The sequence below is a fragment of the Pleurodeles waltl genome, chromosome 2_1, assembly GCF_031143425.1.
Source record: "Pleurodeles waltl isolate 20211129_DDA chromosome 2_1, aPleWal1.hap1.20221129, whole genome shotgun sequence".
In the NCBI taxonomy this organism is placed as follows: domain Eukaryota; kingdom Metazoa; phylum Chordata; class Amphibia; order Caudata; family Salamandridae; genus Pleurodeles; species Pleurodeles waltl.
In genome coordinates this window covers 380,492,792-380,506,925 of record NC_090438.1, presented here as the reverse complement: position 1 = coordinate 380,506,925, position 14,134 = coordinate 380,492,792, and the positions used below count along the sequence as shown (strand labels likewise).

The 14,134-nt window shown below is 44.8% G+C and overlaps 1 long non-coding RNA gene across 1 annotated transcript in view; it reads left to right on the top strand.

The window, feature by feature from the left end:
• The first annotated feature begins 1,499 nt into the window (after positions 1-1,499).
• LOC138265279 (uncharacterized) overlaps positions 1,500-14,134 on the top strand; it is a 56,913-nt gene continuing 44,278 nt past the window's right edge. Inside the window, exon 1 of the long non-coding RNA XR_011199335.1 lies at positions 1,500-1,558. This is a non-coding gene — a long non-coding RNA (uncharacterized lncRNA). The remainder of the gene's footprint in view (positions 1,559-14,134) is intronic.

Genomic DNA, 14,134 nt, shown 5'->3' with positions numbered 1-14,134 from the left:
GACCCAAACAACTTTAGACCCATTTTATTGTTAAATATGGGAGCCAAAATATAAGTGAAAATGTTTGCTTAAAGGCTTGAACCCCTTATAACCAATTTAATACATGACTCACAACCAGTCTTTGTCAAGGGCAGACCTGCAAGCAACAACATCTGGACGTTTTGCCATATTATTGAAAAAGCCTCAATGCCCCATTTGCCTGCCTCTGTTGCCATAGCGTTTAAGCACAGCAAAAGTGTTTGACAAAGTTGACTGGCATAACTTGGAAGCGGCGAGCCATCCATATAATCTGAGAGAATCTTTCTTGAAAATGATCATGACTTTATATGACAATCCCACTGCAAGAATAGAATTAACGGTGTCATCACCACCCCCATTAGAGTTGCATCGGGGTACCAGGCGAGGTTGTCCACTATCCCCCTTGCTTTTTTTTAGCTATAGACCCCATTCTAGTAATGCTCAATACTGCACCATACCTTAAAGGAGTACAAATTGGCTCTCCCGCCTTTAAAACTGCAGCTTAGTCTGATGATATTTTAATCTTTCCATTAAGATTATCCACTCTTTTTCTAGTTGCTCAGGTTACTCTCTTAATAAGGATAAGACAGGGGTACTATCACTATGTAAGAGGAACGAGAGGATGTATGGACGAGGAAGATGGGTTTGCTTCTTAATATTGACTTTTATTTGGTTAAACAGTATTGTGCTCTGGAATCGGAGGTGGGGGGGGGTGAGGGGTGGAGGGATGCCTCTCTTGGGTGTTATACACATGCATGCCCCTACTGTGCTACTGGGACTTCATCCCTGAAACTAAATTGCAGGTATAAGCTGACCAGGTTGCCCAATCTCCTGAATCAGTTTATGGAAATCAAGTCAGGTCTCCCGCTTAGCACGGCATCAACAAGGGAGGAAACTTCAAAATGTATCACCTCACTGCTATGCAGCGACAGGTTTGTTTAAGTCCCATCGTAACTGCTGATGCAGACTCCTTTCAAGAAACAAGAGGCGCCCCAAAGTTCAATACCATCAAAAGAAAACACCCTTCGTGCTTCTAAATACGGACACACAAAAAAGAAGCACTACGTGCAATGCGGTGTAAACGTATAACACCCTTCCCCTGACGACACCCCCCCCCCCCCCTTTTGGGACTCACCGGCTACGCCGCAATTCTCCTGAGTTGTGGCAGCTCAACAGCATCCTCTGGGGGGGGGAACACCACTCCTCGCTCCAGATCTCGGCGCTTTCCTCCCAGCCTGCGGCATGCTCATGGGCTTCTTTCCTCTCTAGAAGTTAGTTACTCGTTTGGAATATGGCATTATTCTTTCTCTGGCGTCTGTTCTCTTCGCGCTCCCCTGTTGTGTGATGACAGTCGCTTTTCTGCTCCTTCGGAATTCCTGGATTGGTTCGCTCTACCGGTCGCCCCGCCCCCTGCTTAAAGAGATAGGGGTCCAGTTTCTGATAGGTCAGTCCCCTTTCTGGGTTAACCCTTTCGTTGTATCTTTCACAGGGTTGCGCTGGTTAGGGTGTTCGGCTCGGCTATTGCAGGGGCGTTCCTGGGGTAAGTATAAGGGGATTGGGCTGGTTTTCCCACACCACACTAAATATTTGTTGCCATCCCTCATGTTTGGGAAACTCAACTCTACATTGGCGATTTACATGCATTAAATATCTTGGCGTATGGTTCTCTGGTGACCTATCTGCGTCAGTCTCCTGTTATGAAAAAAACATGCTTAAAAAATGTAAAGACCTACTTTCGTCTTGGTCCCCTAAGTACATATCCAGATCAGGAAGAACAGAAACATTCAAAACGATGGTGGCTCGCTTTTTAAATTTCCTTTTCGGTATGATCCTGATCCGTCTCTCTCATGCGCTTTTCTCTGTCATAGATAATGTCACATCAGAATTTCTTTGCTTCAAACAACGGTCCAGATTGGCCTTTAAAAATACGTTTCCCTTACGAAAAGGGAGGTTGTAATTTGAATAATTGGTTCGGCTATCAAACTACATTCCTAGCAGCCCGAGGTGCCTGCTGAACTGAGATGAGCTATGAAAAAATCCTTTATGGATTATTTTAGAACAATATCTCTGCTCCCCCTCTCCTTAATAACAACGTTAACCATGTCCCAGCGCAACTTTGCTCACTTAAAGCACCTTATCTCTGATCCAATTCAAGCCTTCTTACTATTAGATACAAATCTAGATTCTTATATCAATAAATGTTGTGCTCTTTCCCTTTGGACCATTATGGGTACCTAAAGGAATCTGTTTAATCTCAGATCTCTACCTGGATTCTGAACCCTTATCCATTGCCACGCTATAATACAAAGTACTCACTCTCCAACTTGGATTTCTATCACTTCTTGAAAGTCAAAGCCAAGATAGCCAACATTGGTACTCTCCAAAAACTCACTATTCTTATATTTCTCAGGAAATTTTGATATAAAGGTAAGATTGCTTCAAAAATCTATAAAATGCTGTACAAAGCCAAAAGCCATACCGCTGCCCCCCTTTCAGAAAACATGGTCTAAGTACTTCCAATGTGCAGGCTATGCCCCCACAGAGGCCTGGCCTGACATTTGTGGCAACATTGTAGAAAACAAACTCATCCGATCACTATCTCAAACTAAATTCTTTATAGTGCACTCACTATACTGGACACCAGTGAAACTTTTTTAATTAGGTCTAATTGACTCAGACTATTGTTGGTCCTGTAGAGAAACCTGTGAAGACACCAAATACATCTTCTTCACATGTAAATGGATAACCTCCTAATGGAAGATAATAGCTGACTAAGTCAATAATATGTTTGACACAAATGTTACTATAGAGTTTGTTTTCTTAGTGCTAGGTTCAACTGCCTCCATAACTATACCAGATCTGGCTGATACAGATCTAACCCTCCTTACTTTTTAGTAATCATCGCTCTCAAAGTCATTCTTCTTGATTGAAAATCCTTAAATCATGTGCCCTACCATACAGATAGGCTTGGGTCATATATCTCAGAAATTCACACAAAAACGTATAACGTCTCCTGGGATCCCCACAACCTACATAAAATTTGGACCATGCTAGACACCTTTATGAAACTGTCCTTAGCCCCTGACTCCTCAGTGACCTCTAATCTATGTTGCTTACTTTTTACTATACTGAACCTAAACACTGACCACATGATTTCCATCTCATCCTCTCACTGCTCCTTTTCTCTCTTGTCTTTATGCTGCGTTTTACCAATGTTTGGCACTGGTTCAAATGGCCCACCTTTCTAAATTTTATGTTCAATGTTTACCAATCTTTATTTAAACACCAATTAATACGTTTTTGTACTCCACAACCACACAGTCATACTTTCTATCAGAAGTGTTGATTTTATTGTGATCAGGCCAGCTCTCTACCTATTTTATATGCAACATCTGTTTACAAGCATCTTATTTGAGGAGTCAGACATTATTTAGCTGGTACTTTTCTGGAAAACCGATAAACCTTTTTGAACAAAAAAGGCTTGCTAGATCCTTCTCTGATTGGTTTGGCAGAGAAGAAGTGTGATGGGAACCCCAGAAAATTAAAATCGTTTTTGAGCTCTTATTTATCCACCTTACCTTCATACTCCCACATGCATTCGTCTGACAGAATCAAGGTTGGCTTTAAAATTAGTCATTCTCCATGGACCGTTTTATCAATTGCCACATCTCTCGTCTCAGAATCCAGTCCTCTTCTTGACAATTACTCCGGTTTTTAAGCATCTTTATGCTTGGCAGACAAGATCAGAGTATAGGCTGCAAAAGATTGACTGGGAATTAAGAAAGGGTTGATGGAATTGCCAGTCTACATAACTTAGTTTAAGGCTCTTGCAAGAGAAACAGATGGACAGATTCAACTTTGTATACCATATTTCTGAACGGTTTTAAAGACGAGTTCAGGGTGATTTAGCCCACATAAGAAGACCAGCCAGCCCACATGATTTAATAGCTAGGTGAAGAGCCAGGTCTTCACTTTTTTGTGGAATTCAAGAACTGAGGAGAAGGCTCTGATGTTCAGGAGCATGTCCAGCTTTAAGAGTGAGGTAGGAGAAGATACAACTGCAAGATCTTGTTCTGCGTATGTGAGGGAGGGTGCAGCTTGGACGTCAGCTGAGCGGCTGTATCTGGTAGGTTTGTTGAAGTTTGTCCGGTTGTTGAGGTATGCAGGGTCAATCTTGTGTAAGGCTTTGCATGTATGCTTGAGGAATCTGATAAGCACTCATTTGTGGAAAGGAGACAGTAGAGCTCTTTGAGGGTTGAGGTGATGTGAGTGCAGGATAGGAGGTTGATGGTGAGTGTGGTTGCAGTGTTTTGTGTAGCTTGGTCAGTTGAGCTTTGGTTCCAACATAGAGTGTGGTGCCATAGTATAGCCTGCAGGTGATGAGAGATTGAGTGACCATTCTACAAGTGTTGTTGGGGAGCCATTTGAAGATCTTCTTTAGCAGCTATAGTGTGTGGAAGCCGTACACTGCAACTGCATTCACTGGGTGCAGCCTGTCAGGAAGGAGCGAATCTAGCAAAGTGTGTCACCTTATTCCGGCTTCTTGCAGTTGTTGGATAAAGATGTGCTGTGAGACGTGTTGAAGAGTGCAGAAAGATCCAGCAGGATGAGGGCAGCATTGTCACATCTGTCCGTGATCATCCACATGTTGTCTGTGGTCTGGATGAGGGAGGCCCAGACCAAACACTAGTGGTTCTAGAAATTACCTGTGTCAAAGTCGACCAAAATATAGATGCCTGAGGAATCAATGTAGTTAGGATTTACTCAAATTTATTTTTCTGAACAGAAAAGAATAGGACAGAGAACTGCAACGGCTTGCTGCTTCTCAATATCCAGCAATTTCTAGAATTTCCTGGGTGTTCCATCATAATCTGTTTTTAGCTGGACAGCCAAGAACTTGTTTCTGGGTTCAGAATTTTATATGCAAAATTGTACTTTGGAAGATCTAACTAATAAAACCTCAATTGAAAAACATCAATTGCCAATTGAAACAATAGCACAAGTATCATATATTCCTTCCAAGTATCTTAAATTTTCTAGCAGCTTTACGAAGACAAGCGATAATGTTTTAACTCCACATAGAGATTTTGACTGTTGGCTGGTGAAGCACATCCATTTCGTCGATATATTCTCTGTCCCCAATTAAGCATAAAGCTCTTCAGGAATATCTTCAGAAGAATCTGAAAAAAGCATTAATGACTTTTTCTAAGTCTCTGGCTGATGTTTGTTTTTCATTGTACTTCATTTTGTCCTTGCACTGAATTTAGAAGCTTAATCAAGTAACTGTAGATATCCATTGCCACTCATTTCTGACGTGTTTGAGGCAGTACCAGGAGCAAACATATTTACAAAGATTGATCTAAAAGGATCGTATCTCATCCCGATCAAAGCAAGAGACGAGTGAAGTCTCCTTTGAGAATACCTTTTGGGCATTTTGAATACAAAGTAATGCCATTTGGTCTTCCAGCGTTTCATGGCCTTGATCTTCTCCAGTTTACTGTTTCACACCATGGTTATCTATTTCAATGCTATTTTATTTTCTTCCGAAAAACATGCTACACAAAAACATGTATATAACGTTTCGCACTGGTTACACAAGCATTGCTTGTTGACTAAGCCTGAAAAGTGTTTGTTTAACTAATCTTCAATGAGTTACTTTATTTCAACTGAAGATCTAGGCTTTTGATACTCAGGCGATTTCACTTGGTATGGTATGGAAGATGCCTACATCGATAAATGAAACACAGTGTCATTTAGGCTTTCAAATGGCTATGGAGCATTTGATTTCAACAAAATAGTTCAGTGCCCGTGTGGAGCATCTTCCAAACTGGTAGTTAAACGTTATCAGACTTTTGTATGGACATAAGTCTCTCGTCCTCATTTTTTTCTAATGCAACAGGGATTTGAATATGATCTTTCCCAAATATTGGTATCAATCCACCACTTCTACTTTATCATTATATAAACGCTAACTTGAGTATTGCTTCTTCGGAACACACACCAACATTTTTGTCTACCCAATATTTAATGACTAACCTACTCGATAGGTAGTAGCCTTTTAGTGTATTCATTTTCATTTGAAGACCGACAAGAATAACGTCAAGTAATGTCAAGTACTTTGAAGTAATCGACCACAAGTAAAGTCTACATGTTTGTCTCACAACATAGGGAAGAACGAATTCACAGTAACAGTTGTGGCTAGAAAGAAATGTGATTAATAAATAAAATCAAATGGGCGAGTAAGTGATCTTGCTTACGACTGTGATGAGATTTTTTTTCTGACATTGTACCACTTCTGGAATTCTCTATGTATAAGCGCGACAGCCATAAATGAGCCCTCGTGATTTTATGATGACAACTGAGACAGATTGTAGAAATCTGGATCTCTATATAGTGCACTAGAATCACATACACCGTGCAGAGTCCAATGCATTCCTAATTGGTTTGAAGAGAAAAAAGCAGATAGGATAGGATTAATGCTCTATTTTGTGGTAGTGTGGGCGAGCATTTAGGCTTATCTGAGGGTACTGGTAAGCATTTGTTGTAGTCACAGAGGCAATAAATGAGACACACACTCAAAGAATAAATCAGAGACAAATTTAGAAAAATATATGTTTCAAACCCAAGAGCTCCGTAATCAGGTAAGTAGACTTTTAAGCATAGATACTTTGCAGTTTCAGAAATAAACATAGTGCAGTTTTCAGAGTTCTCAATGTTATCCTGTGGAGGAAAACAATGTTCAGCAAACACAGGATTAACAATGATTTACGAGCCCCATCTCGAACAGCGAAGGTAAGTACTGGACACTGAACAAAACCACACCAGCAGGTCACACTGTGCAGCCTTAGGGCGGCCGGGTGCAAGACTGCAGTAAGGCGTCGGGTCCCCAATGTTCTCTATGGGAGTTTGGGCCTCATGAAGACAGGCTGTAGGCTCTGGCTGGGAAGCCAGTAGGGGACAACAAACTGGTAGGTTGTAGACTTGGGGTGCTCGGAGACATAGGTGCACCTTTGGTCCTCTTCTCCTGTGCCCAGAAGCGACAGATGCAGTGGTATCTTTAAGTGTCGGGTTTTCACGCCCGGGAGCACTCGCGGCCAGGGTGTCTGTATGTTGAAGCTGCGGGTTTCGTCGGAGAGTCCGTCAGAGGTGGACCCAGAGTGGACTCGAGCTCTTAGGAGCCGAGGGACGTCATTGGCACCAGTGAACCACCTCGGAACAGCTCAGGGGCGATGGGTGTAGTGTTGCTGGAGGTGCTGGATTTTCTCTCAGCACCAGGCTGTGGGAGAGGGGGCCTGTGTGCAGAGGCTGCAGGCATCTTGGGTGAGTCCCAGTGGGTGAGACTACACTGGCTTCGGTCTCTGGACAGCTGGGGAACTGCGTTGGCACTGTTGGCTGGCTTCACCTCAGGTCGTGGACATTGAGTGCAGTGGTCACTTCAGGTGTCAGGTTTCTAAGTTTCCAGCAGCTGCAGAGTCTTTTCCTTGGAATTTCTTGCTGCAGAGAAGGTCCGTTGCCCACAGGAGACTTGAGTCTGTATTGAAGGCTAGACAAGTTGACTTTTTGTGCAGAGTCCTTTAAGGTCAGCAGACAGTCTGACGTGGTCAGCTGCTTCAGCTTTCCTCTTCTGTGGGTGCAACTCTTCTTTGTCCGGGTCTTCTTAGGTTGTCGAAATCAAAAGTTCTAGGGTTCAGGGGTGCCACCTAAATACTCAGTTTAGGGGCATTACAGGGAGTGCCAGGTGGTAGCTAATCGGGCTGTCCACCTTTAGGGTGACTACACCCCTTTTAGGAACACATCCATTGGGAATTAGCCATAACTCTAACCCTAGTGGCCTAATTCCTTCCAAACAAGATGGAGAAATATGAAAAGTGGTGTTCGCTTCAGCTCATTCACCTTCGGGGTGGGAATGGCATAAAGTGAGCACACATCCTAATCTGCCTAATTTTCCCACCCCTGCTGTTGCCAAAAATGGGGGGCTGATCATCTCTGCCATTTGGAGAGACCTGGGTCGCATTACACAGGCTGCAAGGCCTTTGAAGCTTCCCACCCTGGAATGTCCATCCTGCCTAGGTGAAGTGATAACACTTCTGCCCAGTGCAGGCTTTGTTTCAGGCCTTCAAGAGAGTTGGCTCTCACCTTGGGGTGCCAGTAATACGTCTTTGGTGGCTGAACTGGTCAGGACCAGTCAATCAGCACACTAGTAGCTCGTAGGTTTTCAGGGGGTGCATCTAAGGTGCCCTCTGTGTGCATTTATTATTAATAAATCCATCACTGGGGTCTGCGAGGGTTTATTATTCTGAGATGTTTGATACCAAACATCTCAGGATTCAGAGAAGCCATCAAGTAGCTGGGGAACTCGTGATGACCAATGTCCCGCAGGGGCATATTTGCTCATGCATATATGCCCTCACATCTGTCTTAATGCACCCTGTCTTAGGGGTGACTTACATCTGGCACATGCAGTGATAGGGAAGCTGGCACACAGAGGGGTGTGACAGGTCATGTTTTCAATTTAGCTTGCACCAACACATGCAGTCTGCAATGGCAGCACTGTGTGGGTTTGGTGAGGGGCCCCTGAGGGGGGCCCAACTGGTGCTGCAGCCCTCAGAGACCTTCCTTAGTACCCAGGGGTACCAACTACTAGGGACTTACAGTGGGGTAGATAAAGAGTTCACCAATTGTGAAAAACACCTGTGCAGTTTTGGGGAAAGAGATCTGGCACTGAGGACCTGGTTAGCAGAGACCCAGTGCACTAACAGTCAAAGAGTGCTTTCCTACACGGATCAACAGAATCAAAAGTTGCCCGCAAACTTATAGCAACAGTAAAAATCACCCAACTGCCCAATTGACAACGGGTTAGCTTCAAATGAGCTAGACAGTGTTGAAACACTGTCCATCCATTTAAGCGTACAAAAGCTACTTTAATAAACATCTTTGCTACCATGTCCATCAAGACTATAAACTATAACAAGAGGGTTGCTCTCTGGGTCCTCTCTAGGTCGACTGAAAAGGCTAACAGCCATGTCATCAGCAGGAAAACTTAAATATTCAACCCATTTAGCCTCAGCAACCATACCTGCTGGCTAGATAGGCTCTCTATTAATGTTGATGTACATTTTGAAATTTGATGACTAATGCCATCATTATGAGTCTGGCAGTCTTGAGACCGCCAGACTCACGGTGGTGGTTGGACCGCCTCAATTGTGGCTGTCCGACTGCCACATTATGACCGGGGAGGAGCAGCCACTGTCAGACTGCCGACACTTCTAGGTTGCCGCCAGCCAGCAGCCTGGCAGTCCCAGCGGTCTCAGCAGTCCCGGCGGTTGTAATCCACCAGGGCAGCACAGCAAGCAGTGTTGCCCTCTGGATTATGAGTCCCCATACCGCCAGCCCTTTCATGGCAGTCCCACTGCCATGGAAAGGCTGGAGGAATGATGGCATCGGGGCCCCCTGGGGGCCCCTGCACTGCACAGTCACAGCCCCGACGCGCATTACACTGCCCGAATTACAGGCAGTGGAAAGCGCAATGGGTGCTGCTGCACCCGCCGCACTGACACATTGCCACCGGCTCGATTACGAGTCGGCTGCACTTTTAAGGCCCTGCGGTGAACTCCAACTAGTGCCGGCAGTGTTTGGACCGCACAGGCGGTCTCTCAGTGGTTTGAGTTTGTCGGGTGGCCTCCACCGCCCACCAAGCTCATAATGAGGGCCTATATCTCTTCTTCACTTTTCCAACATTGCTTGTCAACTCACAAATAATACATATGGCATTTTATTTTTCTTCCATATGGCAACAATATTGGTGTGTAAGATTTTTGTAACTCAGTAAATGCTGCTCTGTTTTTAATTTTTAATATACAGAAAGACCGCATCATGCTGCTTTTTTCATTTTTGGAGTACTTGTCGTACTATGGGCTTATCTTTTGGCTTCTAATAAACTCAAAATTTCTTGAGCTATCTTTAGCACCTGAATTCTGAAAACATGACAAAACGTTTTCAATCACGTACACCTGAAAGAGGCAACTATTTAACATCAGTCTGCAATAGATTGAAATTTGTTAACGCTTTCTCAGAGTATTCCCCAAGTAATTTTTGTGGGTACTCAATAGAAAGATCTAAAGTACAACAATATTTATTTTGATGGTGACTGACACAAATCTGATAAGGTAGGTGACCACTTTCAATGTTTTCTCTGAATAAACATTGATTTGTTTACAATATCACTTTGGCAGATAAACTTTTAGTCATTACGCTTTTGCCCCTTCCCATAAAATAAGATGTTAAAAGGTGGACTTTCTTCAGGTAACCTATTTAGATGACACCTGATCGTGCTTCATTATCAGTTCCCCAACCTTTGTTCCTAACATGGTGTTATGACAAGAATTATGCTTAATATTGGATTAAATTACCTCAACCATCAAGAAATTCCACCATCACAATAAGCCCTCATGGGTATTTTATGTCGATGGCCCCAGCGGAATAGTTTAGTTTAGATGCTAGAACCGTGAAAAGGATGCCAGAAGTGCAGCCTGCATTCTCGGTTTCAGCAAGTTTATTTAGGCCAGTAAACCCTGGTATTTCCCAATCCTCATCCAAAAGGGTTTCCTGTAACATAATAATATGATTGTTGCGTTTACTTACTTGTAATAGCATTACTCTAAGTCCTTCTCCCGTTGTGATGACTCACCCAGTGAGGCCCCTGTGCCTCAAATCACAATCACCCAATGCATAAAATCCCCTCCCTCCTCCTTGCGTTGTATTCTGTTCCAAGCACAAACACCCCACAGTTGGACTGGTCAAAAAAGGAGTGGGAGGGAGAGCCTGAGTCATCACAGTGGGAGAAAGACTCAGTGTAATGCTATTACCGGTATGTAAATGCAGCATTACCACTTCTTCACTCCTGCCATGATGACTCACACAGTTAGATGTACCCAAGAAAAGAACAGACTAGGACAACTGCATAGCAAATGTCGACACACGTTTAATCCAGAGGCATCAAAAAACACAGAGCTTAGTACTTTGGAACCCAACAAATCCAGACCCTTCGGACCCAGGACCACTCAATAATGATACACAAATGTGGAAGTAACCACCTAAGTGGCAGCCCGACAGATTTCCTGCAACAAAGGTCCTTGCACCTCAGCCTTGGAGCAGCCATGTACCTAGTAGGCCTCCCCTGGATCCCCAGAGGAGAGGACAGACTGGATTGTTTATAGGCCAACAAAATCACTGACTTGATCCACCTGCTTAATGTCTGAGTGGAAGGCTTACCTCCCTTATGAGCAGGACCGAAGTTAACAAACAACGCAGAAGAAACCAGAAAGTCCCTCACCCGCTCATGGTAAATTAGAACCTCTAGCCTCACATCCAGAGGATGAATGGCTACCTCCTCAGGAGACTGAGGATCCGGACAAAAGACAGGAAGGATCACCTCCTGCTGCAGGTGAAACAAATAATTCAATTTGGGGCCAAAGTCAAACCCGAGCGAAGAACTAGTGGATCCTCAAATACCCGCAGGAACAGGAACACACAGGACAATGAGCCCAGCTCCCTAAACCGGCAAGCAGACATGCCGCCAGAAAAAACACCTTCAAGGTCATCAGGCACAAACTCTCATAGAAAAGGGGCTCAAACTGAGGATATTGGAGAGCCTGCAACACCAGAGATAAATCCCTAGGTGGACACACCTTGGAGAACCGGTTGCAGATTAGAAAAGCCCTTAAAGAGATGAGAAACCAGCACCTCATTGACTCCCCAGGGAGAACAAAATATCTTAATCACTGCTCATTGCACTTTATGAGTGGCAGGGCTCAGACCCAACTGGAACCCATCCTGAAGAAAGTCTAGCCTCTGAGGCAGAGACACAGAAATAGGAAGCACCTGTTGGTGATCACACCAAGTCTGAAATGTCTTTCAATGCCTAGAATAAGAAGACCTGGTAGACGGGTACCCAGATGCCTGCACAGAAGAAGAAACAGAAGATGAGAGACCCTGCACCATCAAGCTCCCCTGTTCCATCACCAAGCCGTCAACTGGAGCCTGGCTTGGGACAGAACTTGGAGACGCAGAAATCTCAGAGGAGACGAAACCAATGGCAACCTCTACTTGTGACCCATCCTCATATCCATCAGCAGAGGAGACCATGCTAGAGCCACCAGAACCACCTGAGCCAGCTCCCTCTGAACCCAAACCAGAAACCTCAGGATCAAGAGTATTGGAGGGAAAGCAAACAGCAGACCCACTGGTCAATGGCACATCAGGGTATCTATCCCTGAAGTAGACTCCGTTCTTCCACAGGATCAAAACCGGAAAAGAACTACATTGCCCAAGTCTGCAAATAGATCCACCCGGGGGCGACCCCACAATTGACACACTTTGGCAAAGTCCAGAGGAGAAATACAGAGGTCCTGAGAGGACGGACTCTCCCTGCTCAGGTGATCAGCCTGATGATTCAGAACCTCCGGAAGAAACACAGCACTCAAAGACCCCATTGTCGACTGACCCCAAAGAAATAACCAGTCTGCAGTTGCTGACAGTGATGGAGCCCTCAGCCCCCCTTTTGGTGATTGTCATACGACTTGGCTATGGTGTTGTCTGTATGCACAATGATTACCCTTTCTGCCAGGAGAGGAGAAAAATTAAGGAGAGCCAACCGAATCATCTCCAAATTCCTCAAGTTGGATGATAAGGACCTGTAATGCGCCAGCCACAGATCCTGAGCTGAGAGATTCCTCGGTCAGGCCTCCCAGCCACTCTTGTGACAATAACTGGCTCTGGGGACAACAAGGACACACCCTTCAAGATATTGGGTGGAAGGAGCCACCACCCCAGTTTCTCCCGGATCACAGGGGTCACTGGAAGAAAATATCTCAAATCCTGCACATTGGGCAACCACCTGCTCAGAATGAACCTCATGAGGACGCTGAGGTGCCACTAAACCTAGTGCACCAAACAACACAGTCGCCACCAGGCTACCTTGTACCCACATCCAAAGGGAAATTAGATGAATGGGTGTTGCCAGAAGTTCCTGCAGATGCAACTGAATCTTTAGCACACTCAAGTCTGGCAATGTCACAATACCCAGTTCTGTCCAGAACTTGGCCCCAATGAAGATGCGATCCTGAGAAGGCACCAGTTGGGACTTCCTCGCATTCACCAAGAACTAATGGGACGAAAGAAGATCCAGAGTGCACTGAATATGCAAACAGGTCAGGTGGAGAGAAGCACCCTTGACCAGACAGTTGTCCAGATAGGGTAATACGGCAATCCCCTGCAGATGAAGGATCGCCATCAGAGAGGCCAACACCTTGGAGAATACATGAGGGCCAGGCTTCAGGCCAGCCAGCAAAACCTGGAACTGATAATGTGTCTCCCCCCCAGCGAACTGCAGGAATGTCTGATGATTGACATTTACAGTTACATGGAAGTACTCATACTGCAGATCGATGGTAGCCAAGTAATGCCATCAACACACCAAGAGAATAAACTGTTGGAGAGATAATATCTTGAAGGAAATGGAGGCCACCCACCAGTTGAGGTGTTTCAAATCCAAAACTGGCCAAAAGTCCCCCGACTTCTTCTAGACCAGGAATAGAATCGAGTACACCCTGAGGCCGGCCAGATTCAGCGGCACTAGTATGAACACCCTCTTCATCAATAATTCCTCGACTCCTGCCAACAGCGCAGCTGTCTTGGCCGAATTTCCTGGGGACAGGAGTAGGGATGCACCCAGTATCTGGAGGCAGTGAGATAAAGTCTATACGAAAGACCCAGCAAAATGTTCCTCACCCAGTTGTCAGAGACAGATATTATCCATGCTGCAGAGAAAGCTGCCAGCCACCTCCCCACAGATAATGAGGCCAAAGGAGTCCCACAGTCAGGAGCGCTGACCGGAGGGCCCCGCTTTGAGGGTAATATCTTGCTGTTTATTCCTCCTGGGCTGGAATTGTCTCCTGCAAAATGAATAGGAATGGGAATGCGAGATAACTCCCTACTGTCACTGGGACCCAAACAATTCCTGGGCCTAGATGATTTGCAAGAGGAAGACCTGTAGGACAAAGTAAGTATCTTCTCCTTTAAGACTTCAGTATTAGACCATCCAACCGTTCACTACAGC